Below are 17,628 nucleotides of genomic sequence, written 5' to 3'. Positions count from 1 at the left end.
GGACAAAATCAATAAAATAGAAGCTATAAATAACAGGCATAAATATGAAGAACTAAATGAAGCAAATGAAGTAAAAATAAATGTTGAATTAGAAAGGTCTGACACAAGCAGTAGTGTGCTATGGTTATAGCTATGGGGCAGGTTTTTACTTGGGGTTAGAAAAGAAATAACTAGGGGTTTCAGGAGGGAAGTACAATCTTGTGGTGAATGGAGAGAAAAAGACATTTCAGGTTAGTAAACTAGTAAATACTAAGTAATGAAGCACAAGTAGCCCAGAGTGAGGTCAGGTGAACAAAACATTGCAGATAATAAATATCAAAATGAATGTGCGCACATGCGCATTCGTTTATTAGGGGGAAGCAATCACAATGGACTATGGTGAAGGACTTTGGGCATCTTGGTGGTGGATGTGGTTTGATAATAGCTGAAGTGGAGAGCTTATATTTCTAAATCATAGACAATATTGTAAACCAATGTTACCACAATCGGCATAAGCCCAATTGGGCTCCAGTTGTTAACAAAGAAAAGATGTAATGATGTAAAACACTTAAGTAGGCTCAGCAAAGTGACTTTTTGCACAATCATGTATTTTAAGTAATCATTCATGCTATGCTCATTTACAACTTATATTTTGGAGGAAATAGTTGAAAGGATATAGTCAAAAGGAGGATATTAGGTTTATGTACATCAAGTATAATTGAGGATACGTAACCTTTTCTGCATTTCTTCATGAGAATTCAAATTCACTTGGAAGTGAGAAAAGGAAACAGCTTATCTAGTTCAGCAATTTAATTTTTTTCTCTGTCCTCTGCCTATACGTGAAATATAAATAGATCTACATTAATCTCTTTTGGAAGTTTTCAGCGATCTTCAGCTTTCTTCTTTGGATTCTTATTGAATCATTAAAAAAGCATTTGCAATTATAATTATGCTATAGAAAACATGTCCATGAGAGTAGGAGTGAGGGGAGCATCACAGTGGCCTCAGGAGTGGGCATCATTTTTCCACCCCTACTTACAAGGCTGCTTGGACTACAAATTCCACTGTCAATGGACCAGGCTTCCTGAATGGGTACCTGCTGGGAAGGAGGAAGGAGATGGAATGAAGGAGGAAAGAGCAACAATTGAAGGAGAGACATGTGAGTGAAAGACTTATGGTGAGGCTGTCCCTAGTTCTGGTGTCCTTATAGCATTTTTTTTAAAAGATTTATTTATTTATTTATATAAGCACTGGGTACAATCAGAAGCGTGGGAGGGTGAGAGAGTTCACCAGAGTCAGAGCGGAGAGCACAGCCAGCAGACTGACAAAGTACACTGCTGAGGGGTGGGACCCTCACCCGATGGCTGGAGATCAAACTGGCGGCGCTGCAGAGGCTGCGGGCAGCTTCACAGCCCAGCGCTCAACCGCTGCACCACCAGGGGAGGCCCTCCTTAATAGCATTTTTGACAGAGGCCATGAAAGCCTCTATCTTGATCTTGTGGTGGATTACATGGCACTTTTTTTTTAAGATTTATTTATTTATACAAGAACTGGGGTACAGGCCAGAGATGCGAGAGGGTGAGAGAATTCACCAGAGATAGAGTGGGGAGAGAACAGGCAGACAGACTGAAGACACTGCTGAGCGGAGCAGTGGATGAGGAAGAAGAGGTCTGCCGCCCCATGTGGGTATCTCCTTGGCTGACCAGGAACTGAACCTGCGCTGCAGAGGCTGCAGATTGCTTCACAACACTGCGCTCAGCCCGCTGTGCCACCAGCGAAGCCCACATGGTACTTCTTGAATTTCATATCTTTCTTTTCATCCCAGCTCTCTGGGAACTTCCTAATCCATTTTTTGTAGCTCCCTATTGGAAGGTGACTTAGATTTGTGGCAAGCTTTTGGTCCTCTTAGCCTGTTTGGCTGGGCATTTGCCCTCAAGGGAATGGGTAATTTTTGGAGTTTGACCAGGTGTCAGTTATTTGAAATCCTTTCTTCTCTCTCCCCTTCGAACTTTCACACCACTTAGACATATCTTTGAGCACCCTAAGAGTATGCTTTCTTTGCCTTTGCACACAGATGGCCAGATCCTTGAAATGTGCAATGAGTAAAAGTTTGGCCCCATCATTATCCCTTGGATGTGCAGCTGCAATTGGGTTTATGGACCTCATGAATAGAGATGACTCACTTTATCCAACATATATTTTACCGAAAAGTTGGTTATTGGTTATTGTGTAAAACAAAAACTATTTTAGTTGAATGAAAAGTGATTAGTATTTAAAGAAATGATGGTATAGTTAAGAACCATTTTACTTTAATTTTATTAGTACTATTTCTATTCAAAATTTCAAAAAAACATTATAAAGACCATTTTGTATTGATACAGTGTTTCTTAATGTTAGATATTTATAGCTTAGTTTTTTTTTTTTTACTAAAAGGAAAACTGGGTTTGTGAGTTATCTTAAATGAATAAAGCGAGACAGTTGTTGATAATATGTTCCAGCTCTTTCATACTGTGGTTTCCAAATGGTTTAACAAAAATTGTCATCTGACAATTTAATAAATAATTGTATATTACTGATTATAACTAGAAATGGGGCTGTATACAAGATAATTCCTAGGGGAATTACAATATATGCATTGCTCCATTCAATTTTGAACCTTAAGCTGAAGACTGCAAAATGGATGGATAGATAAAGATTTCCTTGGTTGATACTGAAATAGCTTTAATGACTTGAATATGTCTCACATTCATTATAAAAAATTTAACATCACTACCAAGTATTCTCTAGTGTGTATATTTGAGTTCAATCGGCCAAGCTGGGGTTACAAAAGTAATCAATATTGAGTCTGGAAAATCTTGGAAATGGGAAAGTTTTTCTTCTACTTTCCTATTAACCTTCCAAAATACATTTTTCACCAACAATAATTGGATTCAGTAAACATTATATAATTTTATAGCTGATTTCTACATCTTTTTTTTCAGATTAGTAACAAGCAATTATCATTAAACTAGTCATTTGTATTACAAAGTAGGATTATTTTAAATATCAATGATTGATAAAGGATATATATCACCTATTGCTTTATTTCTATGCTATCATTCATTCTTGTTTAATGTTTTTTTATATAACATCAAGAAAAAAATACATACTCTTCTACCAAAGAGCCTTATAGATTCTTTTCCTTATTTAGAATATGTCACTAAAATTTCTTTTTTTTTATGAGTTTTTAAATTTTTTTTTAAAGATTTATTTTATTTATACAAGAGCCGGGGTACAGGCCAGATGCACAGGAGGGTGAGAGGATCCATCAGAGTCAGAGTGGGGTACAGAACAGGCAGACTGACTGAAATACACTGCTGAGGGGAGCAGCGGACGAAACAGGCGAGGTCTGCTTGCCATGTGGGTTGCTCTGAGACTGGCGGGGATGGAACCGGCACTGCAGAGGCTGTGGACAGCTTCACAGAGCTGCGCTCAGCCGCCTGAGCCAACAGGGAGGCCCTACAATTTCTTATTAGTCAGAAATGGTGGAAATTATGACTGTGCACACAAAATTCATCAAGTAAACCGAGGCTAATGATCTTCAATTTAATAGTATTTTTGCACATTGTTCTAGTTCAAGTCTTCCTTATGTATAGCTCTATGCCATTATCTCCAAAAAAGGAGATAATTAAATTACAGTCAGTGCCAAAGAAAAACAAATAAGATACCGTGGCACTCACATGACCAACTCTTTATAAATGTACTGTGTTTAAGACAGTCTTTTAACCCAAATTAAAAATTTCATTTCTATCTCTTAATTAATACTTGAAAGGCAGGACTTTAGAATTTTTAAAAAAAAATGATTAATTTATATAGTCCAAGACAAGACACTGATAAATTATTTACAATTTACTCTCTGGATTACTTTGCCAATATTATAGCCATTAGCCACATGTGGCTGTTTACATTTACATTAAGTAAATAAAATAAAATAAAATGAACAACAACAATTCCTTAGTTGCATTAGCTCAATAGCCACATATGACTAGTAGTTACTATACTGGGCAGCACATATTCATAGATTTTCATTATTGCAAGTTTTACTGAACAGTGCTATTTTAGACCTCGATGGATGTTAAGTTTTCCCATCCTGAGTTGTTTTAAGACTCCTGTACTGCTGTTAAAATAAATGTTGACTAAAATAATCCTAAAGCACTGGTGTTTCTAGAGTCAGTCTTTAGAGAAACACTAACTATTGATCAGGAGCTTGGAATGTTTCTACAACATCACTACAACCTTCAGTTGAAATGCTAATTGTGGTAGCATAGGTGGAGGTACCAAAACTCAACTTCAGAATTTTTAAACATCTGAGCAAAAACGGGGCCTCCTTGGTGGCAGGGGTTAAGCTCAGCACTATCAAGCTATTGCCAGCCACTGTGGCATGAGTTTGATCCCTGACCAGGGAACTAACTCACATGGCACAGCAGACCTCTCCTGTCTTGCCCGCTACTCCCCTCAGCAGTATATTTCAGTAGATCCACCTATTCTGCTCCCCACTCTGTCTCTGGTGAATCCTCTCACACCCTGGCACCTCTGGCCTACACTCCAGTTCTTGTATGCATACATAAGTAAAATAAATCTTAAAAAAAAAAACTGAGCAAAAACTTAACATTATTTAGCTATAGGTCTATTGCAATGTTCTTTTCTCATATGTTTTTATTACTGGCTCCTTTTGCTATTTAAACCTCAGCTAACATGTCACTTCTTTCGAAAGAGCAATCTTGACCACCTAAACTAGGAAGCCTCTCCCCCAACTCTCTCAACCCTTAGCTTCTATCATATTACACTGTTAAATTTTATTTTATGTTTTTGAATATTTATTTATTTATATATATTTTACATTATTATTCTTTTTTTTTTCCCTTTACAATGTTTGCTTTCTTTTCTCAGGTGTAGTCCCCATAGAATTTCCACCATCAATTTACCAGTGCACCATAACCACAGTCCCTTGTGCTCTTCCAATTCTTGTTTTGATCCCTTTCCCTCTCTCTCCCCTGCAGGATGTCTCTGATTTATACTTGTCTGTTTATTTTTGTTTTGTTTTGTTTTTCATTTTTATTTTTCCCCCAATCCCTTATTTGGTTCCCCTACATTCCTCCTATAAGTGAAACCATCCAGTATTTTTCTCTTTCCTTCTGGCTTATTTCATGAGCATAATACATTCTAGCTCCATGTTGCTGCGAATAATGGAATTAGTTTATCTTTTTTTGATTGCTGAATAGTACTCCATTGTGTATATATACCACATCTTCTTTATCCAGTCATCTATTTTTGGGCATTTGGGTTGTTAAATTTTAACCATCACATTTATTAATGCTTTTATACTGATGTGTATTTATTTGCTTTTTGACTGTCCCTTCTCCCTCTAATGAAGTTCTCTGTACAGGATTTTGAGGTGTTCACGACAATACCCCCAGATCCTAGAAGGCTGCTAGGCAAAGGCAGGCAACTTATAAATATTGATACCTGAATAAATCAGAGAATTCATTGGACAAAAAATGGTGATTACAGTCATTCATAGTAGAAGTATAAAAGCCTTTTTTCCAATAAAAAATACATTTACTTTTCTCTCCCAATTTGATCTTTGCCATTGATATCCTCCAAATTTATATCTGAAAAGTTACATATTCTACATTTAATTTGCTTTCATGAAAGTTAAATAAGAAGTTAGCCTATAATAGATGAGACTGGCCATCTGTAGTAGTAACCCACTCAAAAGATGTTGGTATCTCTTGGGGAGACTGAGGATGCATGTAAATCTCTTGACGAATGAAAAAGGTATGTAAATCTTAGGCTCTAAATATTCCAAAGAAATCCTATATTAAGTGGAAATTTTGAAAACCAACAATATAGACTACCTTGTCTAGTGGAAAGGATACAAATAGGCAGATTTTAGCCAGAAGAACTTCAACCTAAGGGAGGGTGTGTGCTGAATAGTTAACATTGTCACCATGCAGAATTTCAACTGTGTATTAGTTGTAACATTGGGTGTATCAAATTATCAAAAAAATGATGTCTCCAGGGACACCATTAAGATTCTCCAACTGCTTCAGAAAGCTTCTGATTATAACATGACTTACAATGCAGAACTTTCTTGAGAATAAATAATTTATCTTTCATTGAGATAATTGCATCAATCCTTTCAAATTTTAGTCCAATGTGTTTCTTAAAGCTTGAACCACTGAGGCAGCCTGTCTTATAAACCCAAGGACTAGACATTGAGTCACTGTGACTTTCATGCTATCTAATAGAAGTCCTCCTTCCTGGTCTTTTTTTAACATCTCAAAGCACAAGTCTGATTTACACTGTCTTTATTTTCTTCTCTTCTCTGTCCAGATTTTTGTTGATGTTTTACATTTCTTTATATGTGAAATTTCAGATCCTTTTTAAAATAAAGAAAATAGCCACAAAAATAACTGCTAATATTTCAAATATGCCCTCCCCCCCAAAAAAAAATAGCAAGAGACATCTTTTAGGCCTTATCTAGACAGGTTACAAATGCTGAGTGTTATACCTTTTTTTCAGAACTGTCTGGGTTATAGCTGAATACAAAACACAACCTTTTTTTCCCTTTTATTTTCATTTATGTACTAGTAATTTCCATCATGTTATAAATATTTTGTGTTTGAATTACATAATTAAAGACCTTTAAGAAAACAATCTCTACAAGCTATATCAGGTTATCCAAAACCCCCAATGAATTCTCACTTTAATGTGAAGTACCATAACATTTATTTAGCATAAGGCTGGTCTGTCTTGGGCTTAGACCAAGGTGGAGTTTATTACTGCAAATAACAGAAAGAAGTCTTTATTTCATGTATAACATAACCATATATTGTGGGTTCTTGGAGCACCACGATACCATATTTTGAATGTAAGATAATTATATTCATTTCTTTTCCCCAAACATGCTCTAGGTATAAAAAAATAACCATTCTATGGTGATTTCCTCTATATAACCCAAAAGAAACCTTTCAAATAACAGATACATGGGAGATAACCACAGCACGAGAGGATGAATTATTAAATTATTTTTTGCTATTTATTAATGTATAGACTAATTTATAAAGAAATTTGTTATAATTCATCTGAAATTATTGATATTAGAATGAAAAAGCTGTAACTAATATTCACTGCTTTTTAAATTAACATTATTTGTAATGCCAAATAAGATAGATTATTTCTTTATTTTCAAAATGGTTAATTTGCTAAAATTGTAAAGCATGAAGTAACCAAAGAAATAATATATTTCTTCTTCCTATGTTCTGGCTATTTAGTTTATGTAGCACAGATTCAGGGTTAAAAAGGTCACTTATTTTGGTTATTGACAAAATATCTTACAAAATATTTATGACATTGCAATACATAATTCTCAAGGAAATGAAAGAGATAGATATTGACCAGGAACACATCCCCAAAGAAGTTATGTCTTTGTTTTCCTCGGTCAACACTTACTTCAAAGCACAATTTCAAACTGAAATGTCAGCAGTAGGAAAGTTTGTCCATTTTCTTTCCAGCTCTCATGAAAAACTGTTAGTACCTTGTACTGCAGTAGCAGTTAATAGGTTTTACTTGGTGTGTTATGCAAAGCCTCTCTGTGCGCCAACATGAAAAAGGCTTTTAAAGGAATGTCAGCAACTTCAGAAACTGCTTGTCAAAAGGATTTCAGTTTTCTTTCTTTGGCCTTCCTAACCACTTTCAAAGGCTTATTTCATTCCTGGTAGTTTCCATATTATTAATGCATATAGCTTGCAAATGTAATTCAGGGTGGGCCACATGGTTACAAAATTATAGACAGAGTTGATTAGGTACAAAAATAAAAGGCAGAGCTCCACAGATTTTACAGTACATTAATATTTTACTACTGGCAATGGTTAGTGGTATGGCAGAAAAGAAGGCAACAATTTGCTGAAAGGCATTAAAAAAAACTCTATTAATTTTGCCTTGAAAATTGCCTTAGATTTTTTTTTAAGTTTATTGTAATTATTACAATTACAGAAGGACTGAAATGTCCACAGGACTTTTCCTTTTAATTTCTTTTAGCCACTAGCAACATAAGTCAAAATAGCATGGCAGGCAGCTCTGACTGAAAGCCTGCCTTCAGGTTTTGATACTAAGCTGTGACTTTGGTCTTCTGTGTATCAGGGCAAATCACTTATCTCTGTGGTCCTATTTCCACATCTATAACAGGAAGAAAGGATATTTGAATGCCTCTTTCAGTTCAGACATAATGTAGGGAATGTGGGAAGAGTGGACAAGTTTCTGATCCTGCTAAAACTTAAAAATTCACAAGATCAGCTATCATGTTTACAAATATTCAAAAGATAAACAAAAATAAAAAGCAGTTGATGAGTTAATATTATTTGTATGTTGATTTTCTGTTCTCATAAAATATACTTTAAAATAGTAGTAGTCCTGGGCCTCCCCGGTGGCGCAGCAGTTGAGCGCTGGGCTGCGAAGCTGCCCGCAGCCTCTGCAGCGTCCATTCGTTACCGGCTACTCCCGGCCACCAGAGGAGGGTCCACATGGCGCGCAGACCTCTCCTGCCGCCCGCTGCTCCCCTCAGCAGTGTACTTGGGTCCTTCTGCCTGCTCTGCTCCCCGCTCTGGCTCTGGTGAATTCTCTTACCCTCCCGCGCTTCTGACTATACCCAGTGCTTGTATAAATAAATAATAAATAAATCTTAAAAAAAAAAAATAGTAGTCCTTATCCGCTAATCTATGTCTGATTATCCAGTGATTCTATGAAAATATAAATATAAATATAAACAGAATCACTGATTCTAGAATTCATTCATTTAATATATTCCTAAATTTTACCTCTACTAGCTAGTTGCTATGTTAGGCCTTGGAAATAGAGTGGTAAATAAGAGAGTGGTCAAAAAAAGCCAACTGGAATGTGTTGTACTTTAAACACACAAAAACTTTTTACCATTTGTACCTCACAAAGTTTTGAAACATTTAATGGCACTATTTCTGAATATTGCTAAAGGAAAAAAATAGTAAAAAATGTGGTTTATTTTAATTGTTGCACAATATTTATTGTACACTCTACTGTCTGTTATCCACTACTGTAAAATTCAGACATTTTGAACAAAGGTAAGTTGTTCTTGATTTTAGTACAAACTTACTTGGCAGGGAGCCTAACTGGAATTAGCATGAGGATTTTTAGAGACTTTTTACCCTGACTATTGGGACTATGTACAAGTTTTATTGAAGAAATATTAATGAGTTTGATTAAGGGTTGCTTCCCTAGATCCTATGGGCCTATTAGGGGAGAAATGTTTAGTGCATTGAATTATTAATAAAAATGGTCATAATCGGCCACACTGTATTAAAATGAAATCAGCATTTCAGTGTCCTTACTCATCTGGAGTAAATGACAACGTCAATGGCATTTTTAACAAAATCGAGAATTTCATTTCTTTCTTTTTTGTTTTTTTAAAATATCATAGCCATTTCTCTCTCTCTCTCTCTCTCTCTCTCTTTTGGTGTTTCAAAAATAAAAGAAAGAGAACTAGTAAAACTACAAGGAATTTAAGTTTTTATCTGAGGTCTTACATATATAATTTACTGCCAGGTTGAGAGTTATGTTCAGAGACAGTCCTTGTCAAGAAGATTGATCTGAGGTCTTCCCAGTAGGCAATGTAGACTCTGACAGAATTCATGAAATATTCAACCTTCATGTGAAAGTCATATCTTCTAGCAAGTACTGTCTGAATAAGGAAATGTATGAATACATGTGCTTTAATTTTTTTTTTAGTTCCTAGCCAAACTTACTCATTATTAGAAATGTGAGAAAACATCCTGACATTATAAATTTTAGCATTAAAAATACTGAAAGTGATCATATTTATTATGTAGAGTAGAGTAATCTTCCATTAATTTTAGAAAATTCAGCATGGCCTCCTCAGTGACAATGTCAGTGTAAGGGGAGATATTAGGGAGGCAAATCTTCCCTCCTAATGTTGGTTCTTATTCTACATCTGCATATACACAAAATGGGGCCCCTAACATTGTAGTGTTTTCAATATTTTAAGACAAGTATCACATTCTTTTGGTGACCTTTATTGGAAGTCAATACTTTTAACTTTTCCTGATATTAAGTATTGATATTCTGAACCAGGGGAAATGTTTTAAGATTTCATTTTAAATTTAGGCTATTTGAAAGGGAAAAATAAATAATGTTTAAAAGTAAAGTAAATTAAATTAGAATGTGATCTATATTAATCCATATTGATGCTCAGTACATAAGTTGCCAAGGACCTTTTTTATGTATGACTTGAGCTACTTTAACATTCCATTCCTTCTAAGGGCACAGAGAAAGACTGGGGCATGGGACATAGGATCAGCGAATTCCTCCTATCTGAAAGGAAGAATGAATTATAAAGACATCTAAAAATTATTTAAAGAAGCACAACACTATTTCATATTCAAGGATGCAAAACTAACAGAAAATATGATATATAACAAGCTATTAAATTTTTCAAAAAAAATTCTTTAGAAATTTAGGGAATTTGGGCCTCCTCGCTGGTGCAGCAGTTGAGCGCTGGGCTGCTGCCCGCAGCCTCTGCAGCGCCGGTTCGATCCCCAGCCGCTGGTGAGGGTCCCACATGGCGCGCAGATCTCTCCTGCCACGCCTGCTGCTCCCCTCAGCAGTGTACTTTGTCAGTCTGCCTGTTTTTCACCCCACTCTGACTCTGGTGAATTCTCTCACCTTCCCATGCTTCTGACTGTACCTAGTGCTTGCATAAATAAATAAATAAATCTTAAAAAAAGAAAGAAATTTAGGGAATTTGAAAATTGTCAAATTTCTGAAGTTAGTCAAATTGTGAAGGTAAGATTGCTAAGTCTGCTCAAGACTTCTGACACCAACTGCAAGAAAGTATGGTCCAATGAAAGAGTTAAAGGAACACAAGATGACCCCAACTTCTGACATGTAACACAAGATTCCCCAAACCATTCAAATGACTCAAAGAACTCACAGAAAACTATTATGCTTATTGTGGGGAAAGATTATAGATAAATATCAGCAAAAGCAAGAGATTCTAAAGAAGCATGTGAAAAGTTTCCACTGTCTTTAGTATGAATTCCTTCCTGGTGTCAGATAAGTGGACCTGAACTTCATTGTCCAGAGCTTTTATTACAGTTTCATTTTGGAGGCTGTTTACATTCAGTATCTAGTTCAAAGTGTAAACATAATCCTAAAGACCCCACCCTTAATCACATGACTAATTTTTCTGATGTAGTCGGCTCCATCCTTAAAAAAGACACTGATCAGATATAACACAGACTACCTCTACAAAGCCAAGGATAAAGGCCAGACCTCCTTTTATTTTAGACCATTTCTTCAAAACTGCACTTATTTATTTCAAGAGTCAAGAATGTAATTATAGATTTTAAAACATGCAGCCAAAATCAAGCAAATACTTACTTGGGAATATCTAACATTCACTGACTTTTAAGAAAAAGGAAAACAAAACAGAAAGCAAATTTCATGTCCTGCATCACCATGACCCAGGTCTAGTACGACGTATGTAAAAGCAAATTCAAGTATAATATTATGAAAATTAACCTACAAATATAAAAATGGAAACAAAAATAATGGCCTAGTCAAATTTGTGAGGCTAACCATGTAAATTTTTATATATTAATAGAATTATAGGATCATTATTTTGCTCTCATTCTATGAATAATACACATGTGGATTTGTAATAATGAATTATTTACCTTAATAACCACTCTATAGCAAAATACATATCCATGTTATTATAATATCCATTTCTAAAGACATTTTGAAACAAGGGATATAGCCATACTGAATTATTTTCAGAAAAATCTAACTTTTGGTATAGTCCACAATGGTCAATCTTTATAAAAATATTCTGAAAAGAAATGAGTTAATTTATTTAGATGGAAAACAGAAATGGAAGTCAAAGAGAATGAGGAAGATGGGAAGTATTTAATTAAAATTTTGTTTCCCAAACTTGATTTAAATTTCCCATGTTTTTCACGTTTCATGTGGATTCTGGTATTAATTTAGCAAATGTACTTTCTGGGAACTTCTGGTTCTTAAGACACTCAAAGCATCCAATATTAATGCTTGACATATTGGTATCATATATTAAAAAAATTTCATTCTAAAATCTATGCCAATGATAATGTGCTACATTAGTGTGACTCTTTTGAACGTTCTAATGCATTTCACTTATTTTTCCTCCTTGTGAGATGGGTTACACAGCTATTATTATTTGCCTCATTTGATATTTGAGAAATTTATAGTTTGAAACCTGAAACTCTTACCAAATTAACCACATTCTGTTACTTAAAGGTGTGTCTCTTAACTTTTAGTCTAGATTTCTTTCAACAGAATATATTGCTTTTCTTCAAAGAACAAGGGGTACCTCATTCTTAGTTCAGACTTCTCTTTCTCACAGAAGTCTTCCCTGATCTTATTAATTTTTAAAAACAAAAACAACTACCTATATATTTTTATTATACCATACCCCTTCCTTTCCTTGCACTTACTATAGGTTTAATTTTACTTCTCTTTTAATTAGGTGATGGATTTCTGTTTCCAACACTGGACTGAAAGCTCTTCAAAGGCTGCACTGAGGCAGTTACTAAGATTTCCATCTAATAGAAGAAGAAAACTCAGATTCAGTGGTGGGTCCAGGTATACGGGTGTTCAAAGTCAGGGCGTTTTCATTTTTAACATAACCTAATATACTTTGTTAAATACAATAGGGACTCGATATAAATAAATGAGTATTACTATATATAAATAATCACTTCCCATAAGTATTTCCCGTATCACAAGGGGGGAAACTTCATATATATGTATGTGTATATATGTATGTCTATACACACATATACACACAATATACTATATATGTATAAATATATAGTATATTACATATATATTATATATTATATATAATATAATATATATTATATATATGTATTATTACATATATGTGTCTATATATGTATATAGACAATATACATATATGTATAAATAATACACACACACACACATACACCATATAGCCAAGCAAGGAGTAGGGCAATTGTCCCAATGTATACCTAAAATATTGTACAATTTTTCAGTAGCCTTCAGAATTCTAATCACATAATTTATTTACTTTTTAAATTATAACTTTTGAGCCTCCATTTAATTCTTTATGTGAGCAATAGGGAAACTAGGTTGTAGACACAATCAAAATATTTTAACAAATTTATAATACTTGAAAAAAAAGTCAATATTTCTCTTCCTGATAGTAACTGAAAATGCAGTCAACAACTTGGAAAATGTTGTCTCAATTCCAAGGGACTTCAGGATTATGAACAAGGAGGTTTATGTGCCAGTGGCCCATGAATGGCCAGCACTTACATCAGCTCCTTTGAGCTTCAGCTCAAGGATATAAACAGTCTTTGTTAGCTTAATGTTCTGACCAGCAACTGCTACAAATAACTGCACTTTATAAGTAAAGTAATGCAGCCTGATGAATGCAAAGACTAGGCAACCATTTTAGGTGAGATACAAAAAGCAATGGTTTAATGAGAGCCACACTGAATTCTCGTAAAAATTCTTTCTGTCCTTTGATAGGATGGATTAAGAATATAATTCATGGTTCTCTTGAAGAAGCTTTCCGTAAGTGATTTTTGTAAAGAGAAAAGGAAACATTGTGACTTTCTTTTACATAAATCTCAATATTCTGACACATGAAAGACCTGGTACTTCTTATCCAATTCCAGGTAGGACATCTTGTTATCTAGCTCTCTCTGATTCCTTTCCCAATTTCAGCTTTTTGTGATGTACATAAAGGCAGGTCCCTTTTTTTTTTTTTTTTAAAAAAAATTCATTCCTGGACACTATTCATTCCTAATGCTGCAATTTTTAGAGTTGTAATTTCAACATGATCCTCAAATCCCTGCTTTACTGTTTGTCTTAAATTCTAGCTTTTAGGCTGGGGGGCTATCTTCTTACCACTTTCAGGAATAAATATGCGCTCAATATTTTTCAATTCACTGTGTTTTAACCTAGTGCTTCTTTGTCAATTCTGTTGGCAAGTTTACCAACCTAGTGAGGAGAATAAAAAGTCAAGTTCTTGACATGGCATATAAGATCCTTTATGAAGTAGTCCCACGTGTGTTTCTCCAGCTTCATTTCTCAATTTCTCTGTTTTTTGTTTTTTCCTATAGGAAACTTCAATAGCTTTCAACTATACCATAACCCTTCAAACTTGGCTAATTGTACTTAGCTGTAGATTCCCCACAAGACATACTTCCCAGTTTATGTGGCCCTCCTATGTACTCCCATTATACCTCATGCATTTGTCTATACAGACTATTCACAGCACATCACAATGCATTGTTATGACCTACTTACTAATATCTCCTCTACTAGACTATTATCTCCTTAAGGGAAGAACAGGCAGTTATCTCGTCATTATTTTAGTTCCAATGTCTAGCTATTACTTAATAATAAAAAAACTCTATTGAATTAAAGAATAAAAGCGAATGAATGAAAGAGAACAGCAGTTACTATGACCTGAAGAGCAAGACATTGTTACAGACTCCTTTGCAATCTTCTTAAGGTCAATCATTGTGCTTTTCGCAACACTAACTGTAAGAGTATTAACAGCAACATCATCATCAACTTTTGAAGCAATGATTGCAGTTGCTGAAATTACTAGAGCACTTGCTATGTGCAGTCTCTGTCCAAAGTACCTTACAGAATTCACAATCTATCAGTGCTTGTTAAGCTGACAAATTTTGCTGTATGATAGTCCTGACATTGCTTAAATTAACAATACTCTCTGGATTGTTAAGTATCTTGTTACTCTGCATGATTTTAAAATATTTCTATAGTAAAGTTAATAAATTCTCACCGTGGTGGCTATGACATGTAAAACTGTAGATAAACAAAATATTTAGTTAGATTCACTGAAGGCTATTCCTATGCCATTAATGCAAAAAGGCAAAGATCATCATCTAACTGCACATCTTTGTTAGTTAGGTTAAATTATATAATTGAAACTTGTCACTATAATTTTGAAAAGAGCCATTTTCTTAGTCACAGTGTAAAAGAAAATTCCTATGAATACTTCATGCTTTTGCCTACCTATATTTTTTGGAAAACAATGACTTCGCCATGACATAATAGAGTAAAACCTTCAACTGTTATCAAGCTTATTTGCGTCACTATATTTTCAGCTATTAAATGTATACAAAATATTATTGCAATAGTACAATTTTTAAAAATCTACTCATAATTCTATCATGCTAAGATTTTTCTAACTTTATTTCTGTGTAATTTCTATGCAGTCAATATATGTATTTCAAATAATGAAATTCATGATACATAAAATGTTATATTTTACTATGTTAACATGTATGGATTATAATCATATCTCATTGTATCATACTTTTCCATAATTACCTTTCAGATGATTTCATTCAATTCTGCTGAGATCATGTGATATTTTGCTATACTACTATCATATTACTGGATCATTTTGGTTGCTTGTAAAATTTTTTCCTACTCCTAAGAAAGCTGCAATGAAAACCACTGTTCACTTTAGATTTACATCACTACTTTCAAGTTGTATTACCAAGCATGGGGTTATTACTGTAGAAACAATATAGTTGTGGTTTTATTATAAAACATTTACTAATGCTGCAGTTGAAACAAAATAATTCTTTTCAATTGATACTGTATATGTTTTTTTAATAGTCATGTTTGTAAAATAGTCACAATATAATTCTCTGAAACTTTCTAGTAGCATAAAAAGCACAGTGATGGAAATAAAATTATATAACATCATGTGTCAAGAAGATAAGCTCTATAGAAAACTCTATATCCCTCTGTCACTTTATTTCATTCCTGGGGAAGAGTGAAGGAGAATATTTCTTCTAAAATCTTTTTCAAATTCTTATAACTATTTTTGCTTTTAAAGTGAATGGTTTAAAATCTGGAGATCAGTCACACTGCACCAATCAGAGCCAGCAATAGTATACTGGACAGAAGGACAATAACCCAGATATAGTCTTAAAATAAGCCATACTTATTAAAGATAAATGTTATATTTGTGTGCATGCTTTCTTTTTCTTTTAGAACTTATATGGCTTAATATTTTTATATTTAATAATTGATTCACCTTAGGATTTATTTAGCTGTCTTCATGTGTTAACTTTTTCCTGACTTTATTCCATTCTGTTCTGTCTAGTCATTTTTTACTATTAACCTGTTTTAAGTAAATGTGCTTAATAACAAATCTTAAAATACAATAGTCTGAACTATTATTTTATGTTTATATTTTTCCACAAAATTTTTATGTTACCTATGTAAAAACTAAAGAGCTTTTTATTGATTCTTTGTTAACATAGTCATTTAATTTTATCAAGTCTTCTTGTGCAAGAATATGTCTCCATTAATTCATGTCTTTTCTTAGGATTTTAATTAAAATTATTTTAATTTGTATAATAATTTAGAGGGAAGTAATTTTTTATAATACCAAGTTGTTTCATTAAAAAAAGCCATTCTTTCTATTATTTCTTTACTTTTACCCTTAAACTTGTATTTAAAGTTATTAATAGACAGTGTTTATTTCATGATCAATTTTCTCCTGCGTATTGGATTAAAATTGAATTTAAGGATGAATATAGAAGTGATATTTTTATAAAACTGAATCCGTTGATAAAAAATAGGATCTAGCATTCTATTTATTCAAATTTAGTTTGGCTCTACAATAAAGTTTTTTTATTCATAGAAGTTTTTTATATTTCTTTTTAAGCTTATCCCAATATTATATTTTGTGTTGCTATTATGTTGAGATCTTTTCTTCCACTCTATTTTTATATCAGTAAGGATCGCATTCACATGAATGCAACAAAAAAATATAATTATACTTGCCGAGTAAGAAGAAAATATAATCAGGAAAAAAACCTTAAACACAAGAAATTCAGAGGCAAGCTGCCCAGGTTTGGAGATTCGCATATGGAAAATAACAAATCTTTTTATTCTTTCCTTTCTCATATGATGAGAGAAATAAATATGATAATCCATTCAAAGCACATAGAAAAATGTCTGGTACATGTTAGATACTCAGTACGTGTTATCTGTATTATTTCAAAATATGTGAATATGGCACTTATTCAATAAAAGGAATTGAAATAAACTAGGTTAATAATTTAGAGAAAAATATTCCATTTCACACCTTATACCAAAGTAAATTCTAGATGAAGTATGAAGATTTAAATAGAATATCAGTCAAAGAGTCTATTAAAGCAAATAGTCAGAGTACATTTAGTACATTTAGAGTACAGAAATAGCAAAAGTGATATGTATAAAACAGAGATTTGTAAAAATATTATCTGGAAAGTGTTGCAGAAATGAGTAACCACCTATTCAATATCTAGTTCCTCTTTTCCTGCTAATAAATTCTTGGTATTATTTGAAAAAGTAATTTGCACAATTTAAAATACTTGCTTACCCAGGAAACTTTGTATCTAAGAGTAGCCACATAATATGCTCTAACCATGGGAAGAATGTTAAATAAGTATTGTCTTTTTTTTCCTGGTATGGTTGCTACAGCTTTCTAATTTA

At 33.6% G+C, this 17,628-nt stretch overlaps 1 protein-coding gene across 2 annotated transcripts in view; it reads right to left on the bottom strand.

Annotated features, from left to right (window-relative positions):
* Positions 1-17,628, bottom strand: part of MMP16 (matrix metallopeptidase 16) — a 245,100-nt gene that overhangs the window by 41,956 nt on the left and 185,516 nt on the right. The window lies entirely within an intron of this gene.

The sequence above is a fragment of the Talpa occidentalis genome, unplaced genomic scaffold, assembly GCF_014898055.3.
Source record: "Talpa occidentalis isolate TD23 unplaced genomic scaffold, MPIMG_talOcc4v2.1, whole genome shotgun sequence".
Classification (NCBI taxonomy): domain Eukaryota; kingdom Metazoa; phylum Chordata; class Mammalia; order Eulipotyphla; family Talpidae; genus Talpa; species Talpa occidentalis.
Note: the sequence above shows the minus strand (reverse complement) of the source record. Positions and strands in the feature narration are given on the sequence as shown.